The sequence below is a fragment of the Lynx canadensis genome, chromosome D2 (genome assembly GCF_007474595.2).
Source record: "Lynx canadensis isolate LIC74 chromosome D2, mLynCan4.pri.v2, whole genome shotgun sequence".
NCBI lineage: Eukaryota > Metazoa > Chordata > Mammalia > Carnivora > Felidae > Lynx > Lynx canadensis.
The window spans coordinates 14291497-14300345 of NC_044313.2; positions in this window are offsets into that span (position 1 = coordinate 14291497).

Genomic DNA, 8849 nt, shown 5'->3' on the forward strand with positions numbered 1-8849 from the left:
ATTACCATTAAGGTAAAGGGACCCGGGAACATTGCGGACATAGGTTGGGGATGGGGGTGTTCTGTCTTTGAGCCCACCCAGAGAATTATTAACAGAAAACGGTTCAGAACCCGGGCTCCTGGCCACTAATAAAATGCTCTCTTCCCTGCTGTACATTTCTTCCAGGGACTCTACCCCAGGAGGGAGGCAGGGCACGCATGATTGGCCAATAATAAAAACAGAAGCGGCTGCTAATGTCCTTACCTATGTCAGGCTCTGGCCTAAGTCATTTGCCGGGAATAACTTATTTAAGGAATATTATTATAACCCTTTTGCTCTTGGAGATGAATAAACTGAGGCAATTTGCTCAGAAGCACACAGACAGTAAACGGCAGAGCCAGAACTTGAACCCAGGCCGTCTGAGGCCAGAGTCTGCCCACCTAACCTTCATGTCACATTGGCATGTCCTCCGTGGCCACTGTCACAGTAACGTGAACCACTGCTAAATGAGCCGTGGTTTCAACATCGAATCGATCCAGAAAGAAATGAGATGAGAGGATAAACGAGAAACGCGGAAGTTTAAGAATGTGATAGAGCCAGTATAACGGGGCTCAGGATGTTGAGAGCCGGGCTCTGGGCGGGGGTTGGGGGGGGTGGGGGACTTCACGTGGGTTTGTGCCATGTGACTACTGGGTGATCTGGAGGGAGAAACTCGACCACTCCCAGCCTCAGTGTTCTGTTATAAAGTGATGCTTCCTTCTTCATGAGGTTGAGAGGATGAAATGGAATCAGGCACACAAAGGGCATGGCAGGGCGTTTTGCAGGCACAAGACTCACGGGCTAACCTTGACCAAGCTGGAGGCTCTAGAAAAGAAAAGCGACAAATCAGGGCCCCTGGGTGGCTCAGTCCGTTAAGCGCCGAACGATTTCAGCGCAGGTCCTCATCTCACGGTTCGTGAGATCGGGCCCCGCCTCAGGCTCTGAGCTGACAGTGCAGAGCCTGCTTGGGATTCTCTCTCTAACACCCTCTCTCTCTCTCTGCGCCCCTCCCCCACTCTTTCTCTCTCTCAAAATAAATAAACTTTCCAAAAAAAAAAAAAATAGGAAAAACAAAAAGGCGGAAGTTAAAAGGTTTATTTAAGGCCAGAGACTGGAGGCCCTGATCTCCCTGCCCTGCTCCTAGGCCTTGCTCATCAGCCCCTCTCCCACCCCAAGAGTTTCAAGAGCCGGGGTCTTGGCTCATTTCCCAAAAGGCCCCTGAGTTCCTCAAGCTTATTGCCCCCCACCCCACCGCCCCCTGGCCTCTTCCCCAACAAATTCCCTGAAGTTTCCCCTGGTGCTCAGCCCAGAACCAGTGCTCCACAAGCGTGAGCCATCATCAGGTGAGACGACCCAGCAGGGAGAGTCCCCAACTGCCCCCTCCTTGAAAGCTTCTGTTTTTCAGCCGAGGGGGAGGACTTGGTGGGGAGAGTCGGGTCTACCAGCCTCCATCAGTCTTCCAAAAGTAGGCCCCACAAAGGAGGCTAATGTGTCCCCAACAACAATCCACATTCATATTTGGATTCAAACCAGATTTGTTTGGATTCTCCAAAGGCTGAGGGGGAACATGTACCCCTACCTTTCCCGACCAGCCTGGGGTACCGTCAGGAAGGGCCACCAGGCATTCCATGGCCCGAAGGAGCTGAACAGCCAGCCTCAAGGTCCTTTAGGCCTCATTTCTGGTGTGTGTTCTCCCGAAGGTCATGCCAAGGGCAACTGTGGCCAGGCCTCTCCATCAGGCTGCTGAGGCACACCCCCCCCCCCCCGCCTCCCACAGTCCCAGACCCCCGCTTCAGGGTTTGGGGGCCGCAGCTGCTAACAGACCTCCGGCTCAATGCCATTTTACCTAAAGCCGCTTCCGTTGGCTTAAGCTCAACACAATTTTGGCGATCGCTTATTTTTCAACCCATTTGTCTAAATGGCATTTTTGACTCATTTTATAATTGGCATACACATTAATCACATGTGCAGCTTTGTGAAAGTTGAGGTTTTAGTTCCCTTAGTTGTCTTTTCCCCTCATTTTTTCTACTTATGAACACTTTGAGGACCTTTTAGCCAATGTGTCTATAAAGCTTTCTGTGAAACTTATTGTCACGAACGTGGCATTTTATTTGAGTGCTACCTCAGCTCCCTGCCCTGAAGGTGCCAATCCTTTTAATAAGCCATAAATCACTGAGGCCTTTCCTTCTAAAGCAAGGTTTGAAAACTTTCTCTCTAAAGGCCAGATAGTCTTTTTTTTTTTTTTTTTTAATGCTTCCTGGGCCATCTGGTCCCTGTTGCAAATACTCAATTCTGCAGTTTTAGCAGGAAAGCAGCTTTAGATAATATGTAAATGAACAAGTGTGGCTGTGTTCCCATAAAACTTTATTTATAGACACTGAAATTTTAATTTCATATCATTTTCATGTATCACGAAATAGTATTTTTCTTTTGAGTTTTGTGAAAAATTATTTAAAAACGTGAAAACTATTCTTAGCTGGAGGGCCATTCATACACAGGCGGCCCGCGGACCCTCATTTGCCGACCCCTGCCCTCAACAACACTTTAACCCAAGGGTGTGATGCTATGATGCTAGCCAGGATCTAATCATAAGTGATGCGTTTTGTAAGTAATTTGGGTCATGCAGGTGCCCTCTTTTATTTATTTATTTATTTTGAGCGCGCACGCGCGCGTGCGAGAGAGACAGAAAGCAAGGGAAGGGCAGAGAGAATCTTAAGCAGGCTCCAGGCTCAGCAAGGGGCTTGATCTCACAACCTTGAGATCATGACCTGAGCCAAAATTAACGGTCGGATGCTTACCTGACTGAGCCACCCAGGCACTGAAGCAGGTGCCCTCTTAAAATTTTTTTTTTTAACGTTTTATTTTTGAGACAGAGAGAGACAGAGCATGAACGGGGGAGGGGCAGAGAGAGAGGGAGACACAGAATCGGAAGCAGGCTCCAGGCTCCGAGCTGTCAGCCCAGAGCCCGACGCCGGGCTCGAACTCACGGACCACAAGATCGTGACCCGAGCTGAAGTCGGACACTTAACCGACTGAGCCACCCAGGCTCCCCTGAAGCAGGTGCCCTCTTAAGAGAGACCCCTTTGGGAAACAGAACCTCCATGCATCCAGAACACAGAACATAGTCCAAACCCACCTCCAAAAGGGAGCAGGACAGGGTGATGTGGAGCTCAGATCAGCTGGAAGAAAGCCTGCGACTGGTCAAAAGATAGAGACAAAGGCCTGCCAGACGCTTTTCATACCCTGCATTACAGTTAAAATCTAATTTAGATGAAAATAGATGCACAGAAATTAAATGTGCGTGTGAGGTTTTCGTCGCTAACTTGTGTGCCCTGTAATGATAGCTTCACCAAATTTACTCCTGTGGCTGGAAAATAAAGATGTTTTTTGAAATTTGATTTTGTGGTTTCACAAATTGTTTTAGCTCTGTAAATAGTTCAGACCCCATTTCTGATCTGCCTGAAACAAAAATAGAACATTAAAGTGTTTAAGATTCAATCAAAGGCTTGCTGTGAGCGGCGCAATATTAAAATAACAGAAAAATCAATTTTTATTTTGAACATGATTTGTCACAAATAGCGTCCTAATAGATAAGGCTGATTATATGGTAGCGAATGTAATTTATATATACCGAGCTCTATGCTTTTGTCAGAGTCATCATTAAGAAATTTGACACATAAGCCAAAGAACAATAAATGTCAGCTGAAATATATACCAGTTAGATATAAATGGGATGCTGAAATGCATGATGCTGGCACCTGCTGTACTCATAAGTAATAATATGCAGTCTAAAGCAGCTTGCGTTTTCAAACAAGAACTCTTTTTATGTTGTCATTTAAAATATCTCCTATTTCTGAAGGTCAGGAATAAATGGCACTATTAGCATTAAAAGCTAGTAAAAGAAAAAGTAATTTGTTGTTCATTTAACATAACATTTTACGAAACAGCTTTGTAAAGTGCTCATTATTTTTCCCCTATGGAAGCTGAGGAGACAAGATGAAGACACCTGGTTCTTAACGGAAGGCTTTGTATCACACCTCTGTTACCATTTTTTTTTTCTTCAACGTTTTTTATTTATTTTTGGGACAGAGAGAGACAGAGCATGAACAGGGGAGGAGCAGAGAGAGAGGGAGGCACAGAATCGGAAACAGGCTCCAGGCTCCGAGCCATCAGCCCAGAGCCTGACGCGGGGCTCGAACTCCCAGACTGCGAGATCGTGACCTGGCTGAAGTCGGACGCCCAACCGACTGCGCCACCCAGGCGCCCCGACCATTTTTTTTTAATATTTATTATTTATTTTTGAGAGAGAGAGAGAGACAGAGTGAGAGCGGGGGAGTGGCAGAGAGAAAGAGGGAGACACAGAATCTGAAGCAGCTCCAGGCTCCGAGCTGTCAGCACAGAGCCCGACGCGGGGCTCGAACTCACAGACCGTGAGATCATGACCTGAGCTGAAGTCGGACGCTTAACCGACTAACTGCCCAGGTGCCCCTCTGTTACCATTAAATCCTGATTCAGTGAGATCTTTGCAGGAATTACGTGGTTTGTGCCTGGGCAGGTAAATGCTAAGAAATAAAGCTGTCTTTACAACCGTGGTCTGCTGGCTCTGTCTGCCCAGGTCCTGGGTTTTGTCCTCATCTGTAGTGCTATATGGCGTAAGCATGACAGCATGACACTGGGGACAAGTGGCAAGACTGTCAGAGCCTGAAGATGGAGGGTTTTGATGTGACAGGTGCAGGCTCCCAACATAAAGAGGAGGGAGCCTCTTGTGTCTCTTGGGGATAGTGACAGATGAACCAGGATCTGAACACAAATACAGACGAGGGACTGGGGTCACAGAAACTACTCAGTCACCATTCCCCAGCAGCCCCTCCTACCAGCCACATGTTCTGAACTCCAAAATATTGTAAACCTCTGATTTTGTATTTTTTTCTTTTAAAATTGGATCCAAATGAAAACTACAAAAAAAAAAAATAAATAACATGGACAAACACACCACTATAACCACCATGTGGAATTAGCAAAGACGAACTTTTTGTCATGTTCGCTTGATGTCCGATTGTGACGAAAGATAAATGACATTACTGATAAGGAAGGATTCTAATTTGTTCATGTTTTGATATTTTGTACCACATGTACAGTGGGTCGCAGTGTTTGGTGAATAAAAATGTACATAAGGGATGCCTGGGTGGCTCAGTCGGTTAAGCTCAGGTCTGACTTAGGCTCAGGTCGTGATCTCACGGTTTGTGGGTTCGAGCCCCACGTCAGGCTATGTGCTGACAGCTCAGATTCTGGAGCCTCCTTCAGATTCTGTGCCTCTCTCTGTCTGCCCCTCCCCCAATTGTGCTCTGTTTCTCCCTGTCTCAAAAATAAATTAAAAAAATTTAAATTAAAAAAATGTATGTAAATGGTAATTTCTGTATCTAAATGGTATCTTACTAACCCTTGTTTTTGTCCTCAAGAGGACATTTGGGGGATCTATCCATGTGGACATATATGGACCCTTCATTACTTTTTGTTGCTAACGTTGTATTTTGGACATTCTGATGGTTGTAAATGTCATGTTGTTAATTTCATTTATATTCCACTCCTTTCCGGCGAAGGTAACTCTCAAACATTTATTATTCAGACCCCTCCTTGTGCATTGTCTGCTCACGTCCCTTTGTCCACTTTTCTATCGGACTGTGCTTTCCATTATGTATGCTGGATACTAATTCCCTGTTGTGTCCACTTCAAATACTTTCCCTGAGGCTACACTTGTCTTTAATCTTGGTCATGGTGTCTCTGTGACTCTTAAAGAATAACTCGGGCCTGCCTGCTTTTCCTGCTTCATTTATTGGCTGTTTATCATGTGTCAGGTACTGCACTAAGTCCTTTGCACCTTTTATCCTTTTTTTTAACGTTTTAAAAAATTATTTATTTGAGGGAGACAAAGAGAATGTGAGCAGGGAAGGGGCAGAGAGAGAGAGTGAGAGAGAGAGAGAGAGAGAGAAAGAGAAAGAAAGAGAAAGAAAGAGTCCTAAGTAGCTCCCCATGGTGAGTGCACAGAACCCAACACGGGGATCTCATAAAACTGTGAGATCATGACCTGAGCCGAAGTTGGACACTTAACTGAGCCACCTAGGTGCCCTGCATGTTTTTTTCTTGTCAGAGCCACCGTGTGCGGGAGGATTACTGTCATTCCCGGGAAGGCGTTGAGGTTGGAGATGTGACGTAACCAGCCCAGGTAGTTCAGGCAGAAAGGATGCTGAGATTCAAAGCCAGCTCCGCCCTCCTGGAGAACCAAATCTCACAGGGTGAGAAGAGGTAAAAGATTAGCAAATGTCCTAACAAACTCTTAGAAGGAAACATACGTAGTTCTCAACCCTGGCAGGGAACTTTAACAACACTGGTGCTGGGCTCCAACCCAGAAATTCTGACTGGGCCAGGGTGTGGTTGGGACATGGAATTTTCTTTTAAAGCTACCCAATTTAGAGGCACCTGAGTGGCTCAGTCGGTTGGGCGTCAGGCTCTTGATTTCAGCTCAGGTCATGCATGGTTCATGGGATCGAGACCCCCACGTCGGGCTTGTGCTGACAGAACGGAGCCTGCTTGAGATTCTCTCTCCTTCCCTCTTTGCCTCTCCCCCGCGCACGCACATGTTCTCTCTCTCTCTCTCTCCCTCAAAATAAATTAACTTAAAAAAATAAATAAAGTTACCCAGTTGATTCTGATGTGTGGCCAGGGCTGAGAACCTCTGTTCTATCATTTGTAGTTTTACTGAGATCTGGGGAGTCTCATAGTTCTCAGATATGGACCGATTTCACTGCTCCAGGCCCAGATTTTAAATGCTCTATTGGGTTTCAAGAAAATAATATAGAAAATACAAAGAGAACAGGCTAATAAAAGAAAAACCCCAGGGTGTTGAGCTCAAGCACTTCTGCTCTGCTACAAATCCCAGGCATCCCCGTGAAGGGGCGCGGGAGCTCCTAGGCTCTTGTTCTTGGAATCTCAGGATGAATCACCTGAAATGCTCTGTCACGATGCCCTTCCCAGAATTGCTAAATGAAGCTGTTTCTGGATTCTAAGAATTGAACAGGAAATACCCCAACTCTGGCCCAGCTGGTGCACCCCATACCACCGCATCCTATGCCTCAAAAGTAACATCCACTATGTGTCACCGGCCTTCCACTCACCGGGGTTCCAGGAACAAGTGGGCAGGCTGGCCGGGGGGTGTGGGAGGCCGTGTGTGGGCAGAAGGCCAGGCTGGAAGGGCCGCAGTCCACAAAGGCCCCCACTGCTGTGCCTGGGGTGGCATTGAGTCCCCCAAGATCTAGGCACAGGCTCTGCCTGCTCAATGGGCAGCCCCTTGGATTACGGCACCTGCAGAACCTTCCGTGTAGGAGCTGCGTCGTGACTGGCTGGGTGCTAGCCCTGTGAGGAGACGCCCAGGCCCTTCAACTGACTTACCCTTTCCTCCCAAGGAGAAGGATAACTTGGGGGAAATATTTGCATTTCACAGAATATTCCAATTTTCTTCATTTTAAAGTGCTCTTTAAAGTAAAAATGATATGGGGTCGCCTGGGTGGCTCAGTCAGTTAAGCGTCTGCCTTTGGCTCAGGTCAAGATCTTGTGGTCCATGAGTTCAAGCCCCACATCAGGCTCTGTCTGGGCTGACAGCTCAGAGCCTGGAGCCTGCTTCAGATTCTGTGTCTTCCTCTCTCTGCCCCTCCCCGACTTGCGCGCATGCTCTCTCTCTCTTTCTCTCTCAAAAATAAACATTAAAAAAAATAAAAGTAAAAATGATATGAAAAAGATGCCTAGAATTGGCAAACACCTTGGACAGTTTACAGAGAAAGAAACGCAAAGGGCCATTCAACAGGAACAAGATGTTCACCCTGGTTCATAATAAAACAAACACCAATTGCAATTTAAGGAAAAGCACTTCAACCTACCGAATGCAGAAAAGGTTGGACGATTCACCATGTTGGTAAGGGTGCGAAGCGCCCTCCCGTTAGAAGGAACCGAATGAAACGACCAATATTTGACCTTCTTGGCCCAGAAGGGTGGCAATTTCATATGGTTCAGCCGACTGCGGTGTTGACCGGACTGTGAGCTGGTACATTTGCTAACATTGGGCAATTTGGCAATCCTGACCAAAAGAAATCCATCCTAAATATTTGCTGGACAGATTTTTGTAATGTAAAGCAACCACAGAGGATAGTGATTGCATGAATATCCATCCTGGGAAATTTTTGGAAAACACTCCTATGTCCATTAGCAGAGACAATCACACCACATGCACCCCTCAGTGGAATCTAGGAAGCTGTAAGAATGAAGAGGTTCTTTCTGCATCATTAGAGAATAATATCTAATTTATTGATAATGCAAAAAGCAAAGTTAGAATGGTGTCTATTGTATCCAACCAGTTGTTTGAAACACAAAGGGTGGGGGTGGGGCTGGGGCTGCCTATGTGAGGGGAGGCACACGTGGGTACATGTAGAATATTTCTGGAAAAAGACTGTGCTTGTCTCTGGGAAGGGGAACCAGAGATTTGGCGGGTGAGGGTGGACAGAGACATAGCTTGTGTAAGAATACTCTTCTAGATCTTTTGCATTTTGTACCATGTGCACGTATTTATTTTAAGCCCCTTTCCCACCAGGCTTTAATCTAGATAATAATTGCCCTGAGTTACTCCTGCTATAGCCACTCCTGCCTGGGGTCTGCTTCCTACCGTGGGATGTTAAAAGCTGGGTGGGCACCACGTGGGAACAATGATGACCTTATCAAATGGGACAGAAATTCATTGTCGAAGCAAAGGAAATACATTAGAACAGGCCACACAAAGTGCCCTG